Source organism: Balaenoptera borealis (genome assembly GCF_965194805.1).
Source record: "Balaenoptera borealis genome assembly, chromosome: 2".
NCBI classification, from domain to species: domain Eukaryota; kingdom Metazoa; phylum Chordata; class Mammalia; order Artiodactyla; family Balaenopteridae; genus Balaenoptera; species Balaenoptera borealis.
Genome location: NC_138867.1, coordinates 98,324,170 through 98,345,986, shown reverse-complemented (window position 1 = coordinate 98,345,986; position 21,817 = coordinate 98,324,170). Strand labels below are relative to the sequence as shown.

At 37.9% G+C, this 21,817-nt stretch overlaps 1 protein-coding gene across 3 annotated transcripts in view; it reads left to right on the top strand.

Annotated features, from left to right (window-relative positions):
* The window catches only part of LOC309622452 (uncharacterized protein), a 665,771-nt gene extending 643,954 nt beyond the window's left edge, over positions 1 to 21,817 (top strand). For all 3 annotated transcript variants that reach the window (XR_014240881.1, XR_014240882.1, XM_082378512.1), the window contains one exon: positions 1 to 21,817. This exon is cut by the window's left edge. The gene's annotated coding sequence lies outside the window, so the exon portion shown is untranslated.

Here is a 21,817-nt window from a genome sequence, read left to right as displayed (position 1 = left end):
AGGGGAAGAAAATATTCTAAAATTAGATTGAGGTGATAGTTGCATAATCCTCTGAATTTACTAAAATCATTGACTTATATACTTTAAATGGGTGAATTGTATGGTATAAAAATTACAGGTCAGCAATACTGTTTAAAAAAGTGAGTAATTCCAACATTTGATGCTAACATTTATGGAAAGTTCTCACATGTCCCTCACTTTTCTAAGAATGTTTTAATAATTATTTAATCTGGACAATAATTTTTATGAGGCAATTATTAATATCTTCTTCAATTTACAGGGCAGGGCAGCACTGAAGCTTACAGCACTTAAATAACTTGCTGAAAGTCAGACAGTATTTAGGTGTTCGGGTTGGAATCCATACCCAGGCAGTCTGGCTCCAAATTTCTTGCTTTAAACACACACTTCTGCTGTATTATATTGCTCAGAACTTACATTCCTATTCTGTTCCTGTTACTTACAGAAATCATAGAATTATAGTAAGATTTCTGGAGAATATGTTGTCTTCCAGCCAAAGCTAATTGGGGCAAGCACTAGTGTGAGTATACCCTGCCCCATAGGGCCTTCTGGCCTTTGCCATGACCTGAAATGTTCTTACCCTCTTTGCTCTAATTTAAATCCTGCTCACCCTTCAAGGCCAAGCCCAAAGCGTTCTCCAGGATCACTCCTAGGCCAGTGTGGTTTTTCCCTTTCTTGTCCCATAATGTTCTTTATATGCCTGTAGTACACCACTTTTCCTAGTACATTATAATTATTTGTTTTCATATCTATTTTTCTCATTAGAGTCAAAGTCTCAAGACTAGGGAACACTGCTGTTTGCACTTGCATCCTTCAGCATTGCTGTTTGGAAAATAGCAGACATGCAATAAACACTAATTAAATGAAAGAAGGGAGAGAGGCTATAGAAGAAATAGAATAGATATTAATTTCCTTAACCTTGCAGAATTTCAGATGCAGTTAGAAAATCACACACCAAATAGTGAATAACTACTCATGCAACAGAAAATCTAGGTGAGGTGGGCAGTATAGTTTTGAGGAGGAGCCCTGAGATGCGCATTTCTAGGCCATCTAATATACATTTAAATCATAGACTTTGCTTCTGGACAACATTGTAGTTTTTCCAGCAATTAAACTTCATCTTCTTTCATAATTACTATGCAGCCAGGTGTTGATGCTTCATATTAAATAGTAAAGTCAACCTCAAGCATGTCATTATATCTCTAAGCCAAGGTCAGAATTCTAAATGTTTTGATTTGCCAGTTCTATTTTAAAAGTATGTTACTCATTCAGATATAGGTTGAAGATGCCAGGGTTTGATCCCATTGGCATACCATTTGGAAATGGATATCCCAGACACTGCCTGGTTTAGTATTTTGAACTAAAGCCTGCTGGCCTGGGAATGTCATTACTTCTGGAGAAAACGATTCACCTGTGTGACTTTTCAATCAGCAAATTTTATTTAAAAAATAAATCTAAAAAGGAAAATATTGTTCTTGCCAGGATGAGCAAAACATTTTCTTCTTTTATAGTGTGTAACTGAAAAAATCTGCCAAATGCAAAGCCTTTTTTCCAAAAGTAATGAGAATATATGACTTAGATATAGTCAAACCCATTTTTTTTCTTCTTGGTATTGAAGCCATATACCTTTACATTAACTCTCAAGTCACTTGAACATGTTAGGGGAATTATCAGTCAGTTGCTAAACAGCATATCTGATCTGCATTTGCCCCAAAGCATTAGAATTGCCTAAAAGTCATTGCATCCCGCAAGAATCCAATGTATTCTAGAGATATAATTTGCATGGTGGTAGTATCAGGACTCCATTCCTCCAAAAGCAAGCATGATTCAATGCAGAAAAAATCACGAGTTGGTGTGAAACATGGAGCTCATTGACACAAACCAGGCATTTTATTTTCATTCAAAGTCTACTCTGTTTTATGAGGGTGTATGATAAATTTGACTTCAAGAGAAATCACAGAATTATAGCAGAAGTATTGAGATAATGTACTCTCCTCCCCAGCCAAAGATATGTCTAGGTGATGGTTATGTATGCCAGGGATGTGTTAGAGATGTTAACTTAAAAATTTAATTTTAGAGGTTTTTAAAGCAGATGAAGTGAGAGGAGGACAGTTTGGCATACAAAATAAAAAGATCAATAAAAACAGGCATGATAACATGTGGCTTTGGGTGCTGACAGAGGGGAATTGAGTGGTGATCAGAGATGAGGCAGAGTGGTAGGAAGGGAATGGATAAAAGACATTATGTTGTGTGCCCTGTTAAGGAGTCTGAACTTAATTCTTTAGGTATGGTAAAAACCTCAAAAAGTTTGTATGTGAGTAGAATAGAAGATGGTGTGGTCAGGGCTGCATTTTATGTAAACCATTCTGGCAATGGTGTAGAGCCAGACTGTTAGGAGGCAATAGAAAGAGGCCCAATAAAGATTATGAAGGTCTGAGTGAAGAGGAAAGTAGCGGGATGGAGGGGAAAGAATTGACATGAGAGACTGGAAGTAGATTTATCTGACAGGAGTATATGGTAGGTGGGATGAAGAACTTCTGAGGAGGTGATTGGTGGATGGTAGCATTTTCACTGGCCTCCTCTACCTTATGTTTATATTGACTAGTGGGATCATTTGTTTTTATACTGCAGATTTTGAAGAAAATGTGTTTTCTTACATAATATGTTCCTAGCTTACTTGGAATCATGAAGAATCTCCAGAGTTTCTTTGACATGTTCATTTGTTCAACATCAAAAGTCGTTATAGGATCAAGGAAACTGATACATGACCAAAATTTAAGGAAGCAATGTTTTGGAGATATATAATCTCTATAATATATAAGCATGAAGCTCTCATCCCCCCCCCAAAAAAGTGAACAGAAATCTGATTCTTTTGACACTCTGCTTATGATTTCAGGAAAGTGATGTTCAGATTTTGTGCTTTTCATGATATAATATTTAAAACCTAGCACAGCAAGCCATAGCACACAAGATAACACCTTGCATCAGGCAATCTTCATTGTTATACTGAATTAAAACATATGATTTTCATCACCTTCAATTAATATTATCACTTAGTCTTACTTTAGTCATCAACAAAAGGGGTGGGGCATTTTTATAAGATAGTCTTTAGGGTCACTTTTAATACCATAATATTATTTTAGCATTAGATTCTGAAAAGCATCACTTGGCAAAGTAGCATTTTACCATCTTAGCTTAGGATGCTAAGGTAACATTAAAACAAATCTTCTCTCTTTCCTCAAATAAAATTAGATATGTGAACATTTTGTCTGTTGTAACCTCTGGTGAGAAATAGGTTTCCTGGTAATTTTTAGGGTCTAAGCAGATGTACACTGCTATATTTTTTAAGTGTAGGAAGTAAGTATGTCTGAACAACATATCCAGGTTTACTCTCCTTTGTAATTGTATCTTCATTCCTGAAGTTGAGAGATTACAGACACACTGACACATTGTGCAAAACAGTAGTGTTGAAATTGAGAATCACTTTGGTTCACTGTTATTCCCCCAACCCGAGCAAAGAAAAAAAAAAAAAAGATTTCCAAAGACGCTACCACTGTATAGGTATGAAATAGTTATGCCACGGGTGTGAATTTCCTCAGCAATAGATAAGACTATCAGCAATGAGGTCAACTTTAAATGTTTGAAATGTCACAAAACTGGCCTTGGAGTAATTTTTCAAACATTCAGAATTTGGATGTTTATTTTTCTAAATTGGCCATGAGTGGCTTCCTTTTTGCAAACTAGACCCATGGAAAGTTTCAATTTATACAGTCACTTTCTAAGTTATACATATGCAAAAATAATCAAAGAGTAAGAACAGCATTTTCCTTTCATCCTTGCGTAACTTAAAAACAGCAATGCAGGGGCTTCCCTGGTGGCGCAGCGGTTGAGAATCTGCCTGCCAGTGCAGGGGACACGGGTTCGCGCCCTGGTCTGGGAAGATCCCACATGCCGCGGAGCAACTCGGCCCGTGAGCCACAATTACTGAGCCTGCACGTCTGGAGCCTGTGCTCCGCAACAAGAGAGGCCGCGATAGTGAGAGGCCCGCGCACCGCGATGAAGAGTGGCCCCCACTTGCCGCAACTAGAGAAAGCCCTCGCACAGAAAAGAAGACCCAACACAGCCATAAATAAAATCAATAAAAAATGAAACTTAAAAAAAAAAAAAAAAACAGCAATGCAAGTTTGGCTCACACACCACGCAAACTTTCACCTTTTACTGGAGCCCATTAGATCAAAAGGATAATGTTACAGAAAGATGTGATGGATGGAACAGGCTGTCAAATAGTGAGTTTGCTCTTTTTTTCTTCTAATTTTTGAGAAGTCCCTTTATTAAAAAGAAAAAAAAAATGCTGTACTTTAAACCACCATAAGTGAAGCCAAAGCCATCTCATGTATGTGTAAAACTGGTAAAAATTAAAGTAATGATGAAATTAAAAGAATTCACGTTTATAAACCTAAGAGGGGGTACATTTTGAACGTTTAATGTTAATATATGAGTTATAAAGATTTATCCTCCAGTTCTTATTTTATTTTAGTGTCATGAAGTGTGTTTTAAAGTGAAAGTGGTATTTGTTAAGCTCCCCTGCAGCTTCTATGTTCTGTTAAGAAAAGCAAGATAACCAAAAAGTAGAGCCTCGGTCAGCATCAAGCAGAGGAGCAGAAGCATTTTAAAAAGCTGGATGTTCCTACTTCCATATTTGGCTCCTTGTGATCCCTTAAAATGGCATGTGCACTGTAACGTGGTAATTTGGTGTCATGCAGAATTGAGTAAAATACTCTGGTACCTGACTTAAAAGAAGTAAATATCTCTGAAAATAAGCCATAGAGATAAAAGAATAAGTTTCTCTTTAAAAGTAAAGATGAACACTTCATTTACTATGAAAGTAATTGACTTATGGCCAGTTTTGCAAAGTCTAGGGGTATGTTTTATATAAAACAGTATATACTTGTATATACAGGTAAATCACGACTATAATGACATAAAGATTATCCTTAATGCAATGCTATTGATACGATTGCTACTTATTTTTAAAATAATATTTTACTGACCTGAAATTAGTAAGGAATTAGATGTTTCAAATAAGCTCTTTAAAAGTAATGGACCACATCCTTGGATTCTAAAATAACATTTATATTATATTTAATAGACTGTATATAATAGAAATCTTTCCAAAATCTAAATGCCCATACTACTGCTCAATGAAATATCTATTCTCCTTGTTATAGTAGGCACATAACTGGACTACATTTCTTAGCCTTACTTGATATTAAGTGTGATTATTGGCCTTAGTTCCAGCCAGTGGCACTTGGGCAGAAGTGACAGATGCCACTTCTAGACCTACCTCAAACAAAACTCCCCTTACACTCTTTCATTCTGACTAGAAGAAAGAGGACCTGCCAACTTTGGAAGCCAAGTGTTGAAGGTGGAGGAGGCTTTGTCCCAAATTGACTCCATGGAGGAAGGTCACCCCACCACCCTATGTTCCAGCCTAATACTGTTACATAAACATGAAATAGACTTCTATTATGTTTGGACAATTATATACTTTGGAGTCTATTTGTTATTGCATTTAGCCTATCCTAAGTAATACATCAATACTTTTTAATAAAAAAAATCCTGAACATAACATTTTTTGTTGGGGTCATCATCAAATACTCTTACAAAATGGCCTACTTCACACTTTCTCCTCCTACCACTAATGTCCCACACCTCATCCCCATTCTGGCTCTATGATGGTATGTTTACCTCATGTTTCCTTGAGAGTATAGAAACAGACTGAAATTCCCTTATCTACACACCACGTTAAACTGCCTCCTTCCCCACATTTTTATTCATGTGTTTCTTTCTTTCCTGGTTCATTAATAATAAAAAATTAGGACTTCCCTGGTGACGCAGCAGTTAAGAATCCGCCTGCCAATGCAGGGGACATGGGTTCGAACCCTGGTCCGGGAAGATCCCACATGCCACGGAGCAACAAAGCCCGTGCACCACAACCACTGAGTCTGCGCTCTAGACGTGAGCCACAGCTACTGAAGCCCGTGCACCTAGAGCCCGTGTCCGCAACAAGAGAAGCCACCACAATGAGAAGCCCTTGTACCACAACAAAGAGTAGCCCCTGATCACTGCATCTAGAGAAAGCCGGCGTGCAGCAGCGAAGACCCAATGCAGCCAAAAATAAATAAATAAATTTATTTTAAATATTAATAATAATAATAATAATAATAAATTAAAAGAAGCAATTAGATTGTGTGAAAAAAGACTTAACAAAATTCATTCTTTGGGCCTGAGAATTTGAACTTCATTTAGCTCTCTAACTTTGTTCCTCTGGTAACTGATAAAAATGCTATGTTAACCATATTATCAGGCAGTATTGCTTACGACGAAAATGTCCCCTGATATACTACATCTGGATTGAATGTAACTTTCATCCTTCCCGTGTGGTGGCTCTTGTAACTGGTATGTCTTCTGTGCAGTCTCTGGAATTGATGTGTATAGAATTCTTATAAGAGATATTAACTTCTGTGGGACATGAATCTTTTAAGTTAGAGTGACTCCTGCACCTCTTGATGTGAACTCACATCCCAGCCGTCAAGCTGTGATCTAAGATGAGGACAGCTACTGGGAGGTTCTGTGAACTGCCACATGGGCTGCTGCAGGGACTTTTTAAAGGAATGCCTGTTGTTGTCCCCCTATAAAGCTGTCATTCTCACCTATCTCTCTCTGAGCAGTCCAGTCCTCGTGTGGCCAGTGGTAGTCCTGTGAATCCGAATATTTAGCTGAAACCAAGAAGGTCCTTAGTGGGCTTTGCCTATCTCTAATCCAATCCCCACTCTCTGTTCCATTAGCCCAGCAAGCACCCCTCCTCTACTTCAGCAGAACTCTGGAGGCTTGTTCCCTTGGGAAGGTAAACAGGAGAGCCTCTGGAATAGGAGAAGTTAGACACAGTTGTGTGTAGGAGTACTGTACGAAAACAGGGTGTTGGTATTTGCATACCAATTCCTAACTAAAGGTAACAACTTAATTCTACATTTGTTAACACTCAACCTAACTTAAATTTAAATTCCAAAAGTATATACTGTACCAATTACAGGAACTTCTTCTTAAAAGACTATTTTTAAAAATGGAATGTATCATATAACCAGGTATACAAAAAGAGAGTTTGATTTACAGGATGCATGGAAATATGGATGTTAAATAAAATATATAAATAAACAGTATGATTTTGACTAACTAAATTATCATCTTAAATGGTCCTCAGCCAAACGAAGTGAGTTCAGATAAAGAGTACTATTCTAACTGTAAAATAAAATGAAGAAAAAAAAAGTAACAGGATTTATAAAAGAAAGATGAGTTGCATGCTTTTTTATTCAGAAGAAGTCATCTGATTTAGGAATACACTTACACACTTTATATAGGTATACATATATATAGTATATGTATGGATACATGTGTGTATCAGTATCCACTTATTTAAATAGGCATATGAATATGCATATATTTGCATGTGTTTCATGAAATGCCAAGTCTAACATATTCCATGTAAATAAATGGATTTTTATTTGTCCAAATGGTTGTATAATAAATTAAAATTATGTTTCTTTGGGTACTAGAATATCAGTTTGAAAAAAATAAAAGCCACAGTATTTCACAGCTCCAATCATCAGGATGTAGAGTCTATATCTCTACCTATAGAATTGTTCCTTGGCCATGTGTCTTTAATTGGTTAGTGGACCTTAGCAAATGTTATGCAAGCAATATTTTGAAAAATACTATCACCTTGGGGCTTTCCCACTCTTGCTACTGCGAACCCTGAGACCATGACAGGCAGAAGCCCAGGCTAGCCCTCTGCAAATGAGAAATCATGTGGAAAGACCTAGATATTCACGTTCTCCCAACCATCCAGCTGAGAACCCAGACCATGAGAACTACCCGGAAAGTCCACAGAACATTGCAAAATCATAAATATAAACATATATTGTTTGAAGTTGCTAGGCCTTAGGGTAACTCTCTATACAGCAAAAGATAAGATAGAGACATACCTAGAAACTCAGTGTTGCCAAACAAAATATAAGACATGTGGCATTAGATTTGGAACCAGGAAGCAGGAAGAAGCTGGAAAAGCTGTGAATAAATTGTTAGTAAGCTAGAGAGAACAATGGGTGGGAAACACTTAGTGAAGTCTGGAAAAATGGCATGGAAATGTCTACAACAGACTGGAAAAATAGCAACCCATGTTATAAAGCAACAAAACAATTGGCAAAGCTATTGCCTGTAATAACTTGGAAGACAGAAAGTGTACCTAATCAACTTTTGGATTTTGGATAATGAAATCTCCAAACAGAATGTTGAAAGTATGAGTGGATGCGTATGGTTGTGTATGAGCTGAAGAAAGAACTATTCAGTTTGCAAGAAGAACTTAGAGGAGAGGAGCCAGCGTTTGCATGGTTGGAAAACAAATCAGTCTCCCTAGCTTGGAAAAAAATAATTCTCAACATAAGACAAGATGGAGAGCCAAAGGCAAAATCAAGGATCCACTATAAATTCCCTTGTTAAAGTCCTCTGAAAGACTTAGCTAGATTAAAGGTCTATGAATCTAAGGTTGCTGCACCATGCCAATTTGACACCTGGCCCAGAGTAGAAAGAGGCTTGTCTTTAAAAGAAATGAAAATGTGGCTTTCAGGGCGTGGAATGGACCTGAATCAGATCCATAAGAAACCAATCTTAGACTAAAAACATAAACATAACTCAAAATGAAAACTAAAATGGCCATTTGGCCCTTAAATTTTTTACTCATAAGAAGCAGAGTGAGAAAATTTCTCAGCTGCAAATATAGACCCTTTTTTTGTGCAAAAGGAAGGATATCTCAGAGAGCAGAGTCAAAAGCCAGAGGATGAAGCCAAAAGCAGTACGGAACTGTGGTATTGAGGAGGCTCTCCTAGGACAAGAAGTGGTCTCTAATCAGGAAACATTTTCTGCCCCTAGAATAGGCTGAATGTCAGAACTGCTACAAATCAGTGACTGTCATGCTCTTCTTTCTGAGTGGCAGTATCTGTTGTAGCTAACCTCTCTCTGTGTCAACACTGTATGTTAGATGTGTGTAATGCATATAACTTGTCTCTTAAGTTCACAGGTTTCTGGATCAAGAACTCCATCCAAGGTGCCTCCTCTGAATCTAGAACTATCTACTCATTAGATGAGACTTTTCAGGGCACTGGGATGGGTAGAGGTTTACTTTATCTGTGGGTGGAATGGGACTAATTAAAGCCAGAGAGCCAAGTGAGCTAAACTGAAAAAATGCTGACAGTGTTTCACAGGAAGTGGTAAAGTCTGCTCCTCCATCCCTTGAATTTCAGTTTGGCTGTGACTTGCTTTGACAATGGCATGTATGTAAAAAGGATGCAAGAAAACGCATACAGTGGGATTGCGTACTGGGGCTTCCCCTCTTTTGCTGTTGGGAACCCTGGGACTATCATGCAAAGAATCCCAATTCAGCTTCTTGGAGATGAGGGACCACAAAGAGAGAGATGTCCCAGCCACTGACAGAGGAGTTTTAGCTGAGGTCTCCGTCCTACAAGTGAGGCCATCCGAGACCACTCAGCCCCAGCTGACCCAGCCCACATATCCTACTGAATTCTGAGCAGTAATAAAGATGGACGATTTTAAACCATTAAAATTTAGGGTGGCTTGTTATTCAGCCAAAGATAGTGGTAATCTATAGTCTTTATAAAGTAATCATAATCATAATTTGTCTTAATTTTCACAGTGCCCTTATTACTGAGTTAATAACATAGCTGCCCAAGATTAGTAATTTATTAATTTGCCTAATTTAACTATAACTGGAATTTCTTGAACTTACCTTTTTCTCACTGCTTACAACTAACAATTGGTCACAGAGCCGGTGGAATCTCTCTAGGATGAAGGATGCATTTCTCTAAATAGGCCTGGAAGAGACTCTGAACGGAAAGAGGAAGAGAGCAAAGCCAGTGCATGTGCTACGATGATTCTTTGAGGGCCCAGTGATGCTTGTTCCTAGCCCTGTAGAGCTCCCACTTCTTGGCTTTAGAAAGCAAGGCATAGCACAAACTACTCTTAGTGACTCTGTAGGCTAGAAACAGTTGCTAGAGGTACCAGATAATTCTTGAAGAATGGATGCTCATTTTTAAGAAGAGTTGTCTAATCCCTTGCTACTCAAAGTACTGTATGGTTCTCAGACCAGCAACATTGGCATCACCTGGGAGCTTGTTAGAAATTCAGATTTACAGACCCTACCCCAGACCCACTGTGTCAGACTCTGCATGTTAACATAATCCCTGGGGGACTGTATATACATTAAAGTTTGGGAAGCATTGGTCTGTTCTCTGGTCAAAAGCATACAGGTCATTCTACTAAATGTACTCAAAATTTCTCCAAAACTACTCACTGAAATGTTATGGTCCCTCAAACTCAGAGCCCCTCTTTGTTGCCATGAAAACCGTGAAGTCATAAGTGCATCCTCTAAAGTCAAACAACTCCAAATTTCCCAGGGTGAATCATATGTAGTTGAAAATGTTCTATCAGTTTTGACTAAAAAAACAGCAATTTTATAGGGATCAACCATGTACTTTGAGAAGCATGATACAGTACAAAGGACATGGGCCTTAGAGCCATGCTTGTCTATGTTAAAAACACCCCAGTTTCTCTACCTGTTTGTTATGTGACCTTGGGAAAAATTACTTAATCTCTTGAGTTTCAGTTGCCTCACTTGAAAGATATGGATAATAATTGTTTATTCACAACATAATTAAATAGGTTCAATAAGAAAATATATGTGATTATGCCTAATGTAATGGCTGGTTCATGGTAGAAACTACATTAGTGTGTGTTTTCCTTGTGACTGGGATTTGGCTGCCAAAATGAAAAAAACCAGTAAGACATTTAAATCAATTTGAAAAATGACTATTTAGGGGTTCTGAGTTGCTGGTCTCAAGGTTTTAAGGCAGGAAGTGATATTTGAATACTCAAGGAGGTATTTCCTTGTGATCCCCTAATGCTTTTTCAGTTGTCATTGGGTACTTAGGAAGACCCTTTCACCCTCTTTTAGGATATCAGGTCTCTAGCTGATTGTTTTTCCAGGTTGTACAAAAGCATGCCCCACTGGTCTGAAAGAACTGAATTGCTTATTCTTTTTCTTATTTTTTTGCCCTTCAGCAATGTGACCTGCCTTTTAGAGTGTTAGCAATGAACTCAGAAAAGAGTTTACACTGCCAGCTGTGGGTTCAGATAAACGGATTTGTATTAATCCACTGAGTAATTGGGAACATTTCATCTAATAAGGCATTTTGCTTAGCTCATGCCAGCTGACCGAGGTGAATACAAGATTTGCTGTATCATCTGCTTAGAAGAATAAATTTGATTGTGAACATAACTTCCATGGTGTCATACTATATCACTAAAGAAAAACTGGGAAGTTAGGGGCTGACCTGAAAGATACAACAATTTCGACTGAATTAATGTCCCACTGAGATTTTCAAACACCATTCCCCAGAGGCCAGCTTCAAGCATTACTAGAGCAATTATATTTCATATTAGACTGTTTCACGCAAGGAATGAAATAAAATTGTCTATTCATTTTATAGTTTAAACAGACTTGAAATGTAGCATGAGGGAATCTTTTTCTAATCATCCATACTAACAGATCCCACAGAGTGACATGTTAAAGAAGTAAAAGTCAGAGAAGAAGATGAAACATAAAGGAAAAATATATGCAATTGAATTTTAAAACTCTCACTTTCTGCAAGTTATACATAGAAAAGCAGAGAATATCAGCATTAGGATTCGGCAGAAATACAGGCTGGCAAGGCTGTACTTAATGGGAAATATTCTATTAGTGATCATCAATTGCATTTTGCATGGGCTTCCAGTAACATGGTACCTTTATAAATATGTATTTTCAATCTATAATTCAATTATATTTACAATAAGCCTTGTTTAGAGAAAATTTACTACTTTAGAGCTCATGGAAACAATATAAATCTGTGTTTATTGATGAAGCAGGGCTGTAAGTGCTCAAGAAGTCCTTAATAGAAAGATATCATCATGTGTAACATATGGGAGCATCAACTGGTCATATAAAATGTGTTATTTACCAAGATAAAAGTATTATCTAAAACTGTTGTTTCCACAGGTGAAAAAAATGTATAAAGCACCTACATTCACATACTCTGGAAGGACATTAAAACGTGTTTGAATTACTACTAGGGGAGGCACAGCATATGAAGATCTCACTTGCCAGAGCCAAAATGAAGTTTATCCTCGCATTCTGGCCTATATAATAAAGAGACAAATCATACTGTGGTTGGCAGCAAATTGGAGCACAGCCATGTTATATGAATTAAGAGTGAACAAAGAGAAGTTACTTAGAGAAAAGACAAAACAACAAGGCAACCAGAAATGGCTCTTGAAAATGCACATGGACACCATTAAATACACTCGTTTGGCTCTTATGTTTGGACTTAGAGGCAGAGAAGAGGCCATTCAGGTTAGTCTAATCAGCTGCTTTTCTTGATGAGAAAGTCTAGTTTTAAAGTAGTTACAGGCTCAAATTTCCAACATCATTTAAGAGTCCTGGGTTCTACTCCCTGCTCTGAAATTGACTTCAACATTTTAATTTTTTCCATTAAAATTCACTGATAATAATAAATACTGGATAGTTACAGACCCCTTAGTTTCCTCATATCATCGCTTCTCATACACACCAGTGTCACAATTTTTGTCATATTCACATAAATTCTATCTTAGTACTTATTCAGTATTGTTAATATTTGTTCTTCAAATAATTATTTATATTATTTTGTCATAAATGCATTGTGAAAGTTATAGATCTGAGGTATGTTATGTGATGTTTAAAAATGAACATATATAATTACATTATTATTACGATAAAGAGATTCATTTGGTTATAGTCTGTAATCATATCATGTATCTCACTTTGGGAAACACTGTCATCTACTTCTGTCTCCGACAAATATTTATTGAACTATTACTGATTACAGAACACTGTGTTAGGGGCTACGTTGGAAGATACCTAAAGATGTATAAAAATATGGTCTAGGTTTCTAAAATTTAATAGAAGATAGAGGCATGTAAACAAATGGTGTAAAGGAGAAAAGAGGAATGGGGACAAGTGCTAAGTTGAAGCTGAACTTGACATTAAATGGGCTCAAGGTTGTACATTTGAGCACCGCCATTTCTGTCCATGAATGTCGTACACTCTGTAAGGTGGCCCAGAAAACAAAGCTATGGAAACTGGAGTGAATGGGAATCACAGTTCCTTCCTAGGGAACAATTGTGAAAGAGAAGTGTCCTTTTCAGTTTTTACATATACTATTTGAACCTTGTTTTAATCTTATCTCAATCTACAATTTTATCTAGCTTTGCTTATTGCACCATAAATGTACCATGTCAGGGTCTCTTAGCAGGTATGACATTCTACAGAGAGGTGCAAGCAGAATGAAAGAAAACTGAAGGCCCAACTAATGTTTCTAAGTTGCAGGGCTCCATTTGGGAAAAATTCCCTCTGGACACCAAATCATATTTCTGGGGCAATCAATGTTTTTAATTAAAAACAAGCAATCCACATCCACTAAGTTTGACACATTTTGATCCTTTACATGTTAATTCATGAAGATGGAACTTCAATAGGCTAATTATTTTGCATCTAAAGATTCTTGTTCTCTGACTCAGCCAGGTTCCAGACTCTGCTTTACAACTATTAGAGAAAGTGGAAGTGACATGATATATTTTTGTTGCAAGAGCATATGCCTTCTGGTTTGTGTCTGCAATAAATGTGGACACAAGATCAGCCCTGTTCCCATACAAAGAGCAAATGGGTCATTATTGCCTCAGACAACTAAAGTAATGCACGAGCCCGGTTTACCCTGCAGTGTACCTTTTTTTTAGGTGTACATAAGTGGGAGCCGATGGGAAGATACTTTGTCCTTTTTGCCGCTTCTCCATCAGCAATTCTTTCATTAATTCTACCAGTGCTTGTGCTTGAATAGAGCCATGAAACAAACCAAGAACAAAGATATTTAAACTTTGAACGTGACTGGGAGCTGTGGTTGAATTTTATTAAGGCACATAGAGTTTAAGGTGGAAATAAACTTCAATAGATACTCATGGTGGAGCTAGGAGAGAAAATCTTCCAGGGATACCAAGCCTTCCATGAGAAGTTGCTGAGAGAGTGAGGGGGAGAGAGGGGAAGAACAGAGGGATGGCTGACTCCAGCCGTCTATGGAGCAGCTGATTCTCTGAAGTTTCTCCAGCCATGGATGCCTCACAAACACAACAGAAGCCACACTTCCCGAGTAATTCTGGATACAATTGGAAAGGGTTGTATTATTCTACCAAGCAATGATGCCACTTGTTTTCCTCAGAGTGCTGCTGAATTTAGAGATCACTAGAGGAAAGTTCTATATTTGAAAGGATATTCCTAGCCAAAGCTCTCACCCTATGAAATGCCATATCTACCCTCGTTCAAAAGGCAGAGACTCCACTGACCTCCAGGGCACTGGATACGTCTCAATAAGTTGATCAGCCTGTTGACTGATGGAATTTACTAGCAATATGTATCTCCTAGAGAACGTTCAGAGGAGTTTAAGTTTGGGGTTCTATCTAGTTATTGCTGTTTTTCTAGCATGCTGATTATGTTGCTGTTTTTAATTATGCAAATGTACCCAGAGGCTTTGGCAGTAGGCAAAGGCTTTGTATAAACATGAGTAGACATGAACACATACACATCCATCCTGCTGCTGTCTTATCATCTCTTTGTGTCTATGATTTTTTTCAGTCCACTTCCATGTATAGCATTACCATAGCAATTACACACACATGCACACTATATTTTGCATTTTCTAAGAATTAACCCTCCAAATAAAAAATGGGAAGAAAGAAAGAGAGAGAGAGAGAGAGGGAGAGAGAAAGAAAGAAAAGAAAGAAAGAAGGAGAGAGAGAAAGGAAAGGGAAAAAAAGGAAAGGAAAGGAAGGAATGAAGGAAAGAAACACCTTTCACATATTCTTATTTGCCACTTTTACCACTGTAGTACTTTAGGCATCATTTTTCCTTTCTCAATGTTTTAAAGATATTAGGGCCTCTCCATCAAAGGCTTTTTAGAGTATAGGATTCATAAGAAGGCAAGCCCCCATTGAATCCCATCCAAGTCCCAAAAGAACTCATTAATAAGTTGTCTGAGTAATAAGGCTATTTCACTGCATGGTTTATGGGAACAGCCTCTCTTTTAGGCTGTATCTGGATTTAACTGTAGACACCACATTCCAGTGTGGTAGCTGCCCAGGCAAGTGTGGCAGCTCTCTCAACTGGCAGCTCTTCTTTGCCTTCCTCATTGGATACTAGGGCCAGGATTCCTAGTAGGAATGTCCTTGCTTAGGGTGGTTTTCACCAAAAAAAACCCAAAATAAAACAAAATTTAGCTCTTATAGAGCTCACAATTCCATGTCTAGAAGTAGATGAATTGATTTCTGGGTTATCCATTGGATTGTCCATGCATAGGAGCAATTTGTTTATAGCACCTGCTTATCCACTTTCCAATATGTCTGTCTCCAGGTTGAGTGACACTCACTTTTCTTTTAAGTGTCCAGGATATCAAGCTGCCCTCTGGCTCTTTAGGATTCATGTACTTTGGGAGGCCCTCCTTATAGGTCACTCCATCCACAGATATCTCTACTCCAAAATTACTTGCCCTGTGTCTTCTTTCTTTAGTTTCATGGCCTATGACTATATAACCAATTGGATGTTAATTTAAACAAGAATCTTAAACAAGAATTATAATTGTTAATTTCATTACCCTACCCAAATAGCAATTATAAATTTTACTGCCCCTTTGATGGCAAATGATAAGAAACAACGGAATTTCAGGAATGTCAGCATGTATAGTAGGTACCCTAGTTCATGGAGTAATTTTAGAAATGGGAAGAAGGCAATGGCTTCTTCTGATTCTGTCCCATCTAACAACTGATGTTTAAAATTCAACAGCTTATCATCCATAAGCTTAAGAATTGGAAGTAGAATGTAAAGGATACTACTTAATTCAATGTTCTGAACCTTGAGTCCACAGAATCCACAAGACATTCAAGAATGGGCATCAAATGTGTAAAAATATTACATCTTTATTTTCACTAATCTCTAGCTAAATTTAGTATTATCTTCCATTATTTACATGTGCAACATGCACAGTAATATTAGGAGAACTTGCAACTTTGTAACCAATAGAAGTTACATGTATTTTCATATCATATTATGGTTGTTGCAAATATGGCAAAACATGGTTTTCCTTCATCATTCCCTAGAAATTATAATCATTACTAGACTTGCTACCAGAACTTTATTAGTGTGATAATTAAAGTACATATATATTACAGTTTTAAAAAATATTTTGGTAACTGTATTTCAATGTAAACTATTTCTTTTATATTATTATTTTAAAATAATTTAAGAACATCATTCTGAGAAGGGGTTCCATAGGCATCCACTACACTGCTGAAGTGGTCCATTGTACAATAGTTTATTGAACCATTGTTTTAAATCATTATTATTCATTTGCACCACAGTACAAAGAAAGGATCTGGAAGCAATTTTCACAGTTAAGAGGCTACTTCACACATGTGGTGGCAGAGGGAATTCATGGATGAAAAACAAGGTTCTAAGAAGTTGGGGCCATCAAAAGGCATAGTGGTATACTTCACTGTGTACATTTTCTATAGGGCAGAGGCCCCCCCAAATTATAGGGAAACAACTTTTAGACACACACAATAAGATCAACCTTTTCCTCTAGCTTCCTTGTTTATCCTGCCATTCCTCCTCTCTAATACCTATTTTGATCATCCTGTTGTTCATGATGCTTCCACCATAGGAAGGTAGAAGAAAACAAAACAGAGATTAAGCTAGAAGATTTACAATCATGAGAGTAGCATTGATACTACTACTGCTAACATGGAAATTAGAATAAAATAGCAACCTAGAAATATTTTGCTATCTATCCCTGGATCCTGGAAACTGAGTATATTTTTCCAGGAGGAACATTAGCCTCATAAGCACCTTCCATATATCCAGGGGACCATAACTCCATTTGTACTTTCAGGCTAGTGAGACCTAGGAAAAGTTGAATTTCTTTAGCAGTCAAAGTCCATTAAGACTCATCCCCCTTTCTCTACATCTGTGTCTCTATTCCTGCCCTGGAAATAGGTTCATCTGTACTATTTTTCTAGATTCCACATATATGCGTTAATATACGATATTTGTTTTTCTCTTTCTGACTTACTTCACTCTGTATGACAGACTCTATGTCCATTGGGGAGGGTGGGATGAATTGGGAGATTAGGTTTGACATAAATACGCTACCTACCATGTGTAAATAGACAGCTAGTGGGAACCTACAGTATAGCACAGGGAGCTCAGCTCGGTGCTCTGTAATGACCTAGATGGGTGGGATGGGGGGGTGTGAGGGAGGTCCAAGAGGGAGGGGATATATGTACACATATAGCTGATTCACTTTGTTGTACAGCAGAAACTCACACAACATTGTAGAGCCTGACTCATTCCCCTGATTCATCACATAGATCCTCAATTCCCTTCTCGAGTGCATTGGATTATATACAGGCACTTCCAGGTTAATTATCTGGCACCCCTGTCCAAAAACAGTTTGCCAGCTTCAGTTACCTCTTGAGGTTGGGGCAGCAAGGAGGAATTGTTTTCAGTTGTTAAGAGCAAAGTCTTTGGAACCAAGTGACAACATTTACACAATTGTGGACAAGGTATTTAATCTCTGCCTTGGCTTCTGGACTTGTAAAACTGGGACAATAAGAGTGCCTGCCTCGTAGGATGTTGTGAGGATTCAGTGAGGAAATAGGTGTAAATAATTGAAATATTGCCTGGCACATAGTAAATATTCAGAAAATGCTAGTCATTATTATTGTTGCTATTATGCCTGCCCTATTCTTTCCCACCTTCTCTGGCTCTCTCTCATTTAGTACTGCTTCCTGAAAAGCATCTAGGACTCCTACATTTCCTACAGAAAACCAGAGTTGGCCCCTCCATGAGAACACTGAAAACTGTGACCAGGTCTTGCGTTCCAGGCCCCGAGAAGAGAATGTCATTGATGAATTGGGGACACACTGGTTTCTGCACAGAATATGGATCTTACCTCTGCACCTCTCACACCTGTTTCCTAGGCACAAAAGCAATGTAATTTGGGGCCCTCTTAAATAATTTCCCTTAAGCATCAGTGAGAACCCTTCCTCTGTGTTTCATATTTCTTAATTATAAAGTGGGATAGTAGCATCTGCATTCTATGGTTTTCGTAAAATTTAAATGTGGAGTATCTAACATCTAAACCAACCTCATTTCTTCTTCTCAAACTTAAGGTATGAGCAGGCTGGGTCAGAGTTCAGAAAGCATCTATGCTCTATATCAAAATCAACATTTCTCTAAAGCAAAACAACAATTCCTTGTTGTTCTGGATGTTCAATTGCCCCACTAATGTGAAAGCAGGGAAGTGCAATCATAGTATTCATTAGGCTGAAGATACATATTCTTTGTCACTCTCCCCAATGATCAATTTCTCATTTACTTTCTATTTGTCTCTCTTTTATAAACATGCTCTTTCTGTCTTCTGGAGCCAAAGGCAATACTATCAAGCCTGACTATGTTTTATTTTCTTGATAACTCCAAATAAAAATGATGAAGATATATTTTGGTTTAAACCAGAATATTCCAAATATTGAGCAACTGCTCAAGCAATTTCCTATTAGCTCATATTCACTTGGGAAATCATTTATGTATAAAAACAATCTTAGATTGGTTCAAGAGGGCAGAGTAGAAGGAAGTGCACTCACTACCTCTTGCAAGAGAACCAGAATCACAACTAACTGCTGAACAGTCATCGACAGGAAGACACTGGAACTCACCAAAAAAGATACCCCACATCCAAAGACTAAGGAGAAGCTGCAATGAGATGGTAGGAGGGGCACAATCACTATAAAAACAAATCTCATAACCGCTGGGTGGGTAACTCACAAACTGGAGAACAATTATACCACAGAAGTTCACCCACTGGAGTGAAGGTTCTGAGCCCTACGTCAGGCTTCCCAACCTGGGGGTCCAGCAACAGGAGGAGGAATTCCCAGAGAATCAGACTTTGAAGGCTAGCAGGATTTGATTGCAGGACTTCGACAGGACTGGGGGAAACAGAGACTCCACTCTTGGAGGGCACACACAAAATAGTGTGTGCAGCAGGACCCAGGGGGAAGAGCAGTGACCCCATAGGAGACTGAACCAGACCTACCTGCTAGTGTTGGATGGTCTCCTGCAGAGGCAGGTGGTGGCTGTGGCTCACCTTTGGGACAGGACACTCACAGCAGAAGTTCTGGGAAGTACTCCTTGGCGTGAGCCCTCCTGGAGCCTGCCATTAGCCCCAATAAAGAGCCTCTGGCCTCCAGTGCTGGGTCACTTCAGGCCAAACAACCAACAGGGAGGGAACTCAGCCCCACCCATCAGCAGACAAGCAGATTAAAATTTTACTGAGCTCTTCCCACCAGCACAACACCCAGCTCTACCCACCACCAGTCCCTCCCATCAGGAAGCTTGCACAAGCCTCTTAGATAGCCTCATCCACCAGAGGGCAGACAGCAGAAGCAAGAACTACAATCCTGCAGCCTGTGGAACAAAAACCACATTCACAGATAGATAGACAAAATGAAAATGCAGAGGGCTATGTACCAGATGAAGGAACAAGATAAAACCCCAGAAAAACAATTAAATGAAGTAGAGATAGACAACCTTCCAGAAAAAGGATTCAGAATAATGATAGTGAAGATGACCAAGGACCTTGGAGAAAGAATGGAGGCAAAGATCGAGAAGATGCAAGAAATGTTTAACAAAGACCTAGAAGAATTAAAGAACAGAGATGAATGATACAATAACTGAAATGAAAAATACACTAGAAGAAATCAATAGCAGAATAACTGAGGCAGAAGAATGGATAAGTGACCTGGAAGACAGAATGGTGGAATTCACTGCCATGGAACAGAATAAAGAAAAAAGAATGAAAACAGCCTAAGAGACTTCTGGGACAACATTAAACGCACCAACATTCACATTACAGGGGTTCCTGAAGAGAAGACAGAGAGAAAGGACCCAAGAAAATAATTGAAGAGGTTATAGTTGAAAACTTCCCTAACATGGGAAAGGTAATAGCCACCCAAGTCCAGGAAGTGCAGAGAGTCCCATACAGGATAAACCCAAGGAGAAACATGCCAAAAAACATAGTAATCAAATTGACAAAAATTAAAGACAAAGAAAAATTACAAAAAGCAACAAGGGAAAAATGACAAATAACATAAAAGGGAACTCCCATAAGGTTAACAGCTGATTTCTCAGCAAAACTCTACAAGCCAAAAGGGAGTGGCATGATATATTTAAAGTGATGAAACAGAAGAACCTACAAACAAGATATCTCTACCTGGCAAGGACCTCATTCAGATTTGACAGAGAAATCAAAAGTTTAAAGACAAGCAAAAGCTAAGAGAATTCAGCACCACCAAACCAGCTCTACAACAAATGATAAAGGAACTTCTCTAAGTGGGAAACACAAGAGAAGAAAAGGACCTACAAAAACAAACCCAAAACAATTAAGAAAATGGTAATAGGAACATATATATCAATAATTACCTTAAATGTGAATGGATTAAATGCTCCAACCAAAAGACACAGGCTCACTGAATGGATACAAAAACAAGACCCATATATATGCTGTCTACAAGAGACCCACTTCAGACCTAGGGACACATTCAGACTGAAAGTGAGGTGATGGAAAAAAGATATTCCATGGAAATGGAAATCAAAAGAAAGCTGGAGTAGCAATATTCATATCAGACAAAATAGACTTTAAAATAAAGAATGTTACAAGAGACAAGGAAGGACACTACATAATGATCAAGGGATCAATCCAAGAAGAAGATATAACAATTATAAATATATATGCACCCAACATAGGAGCACCTCAATACATAAGGCAAGTCTAACAGCTATAAAAGGGGAAATCGACAGTAACACAATAATAGTGGGGGACTTTAACACCTCACTTACACCAATGGACAGATCATCCAGACAGAAAATTAATAAGGAAACACAAGCTTTAAATGATACAATAGACCAGATAGATTTAATTGATATTTATAAAACATTCCATCCAAAAACAGCAAATTACACTTTCTTCTCAAGTGCACATGGAACATTCTCCAGGATAGATCACATCTTGGGCCACAAATCAAGCCTTGGTAAATTTAGGAAAATTAAAATCATATCAAGCATCTTTTCAGACCACAACACTATGAGATTAGAGATAAATTACAGGGGGAAAAAATGTAAAAAGCACAAACACATGGAGGCTAAACAATACATTACTAGATAACCAAGAGATCACTGAAGAAATCAAAGAGGAAATCAAAAAATAACTAGAGACAAATGACAAAGAAAACACGATGATCCAAAACCTATGGGATGCAGCAAAAGCAGTTCTAAGAGGGGAGTTTATAGCAATACAAGGCTACCTCAAGAAACAAGAAAAATCTCAAATAAACCATCTAACCTTATACCTAAAGGAACTAGAGAAAGAAGAACAAACAAAACCCAAAGTTAGTAGAAGGAAAGAAATTATAAAGATCAGAACAGAAATAAATGAAGTAGAAACAAATAAAACAGTAGCAAAGATCAATAAAACTAAAAGCTGGTTCTTTGAAAAGA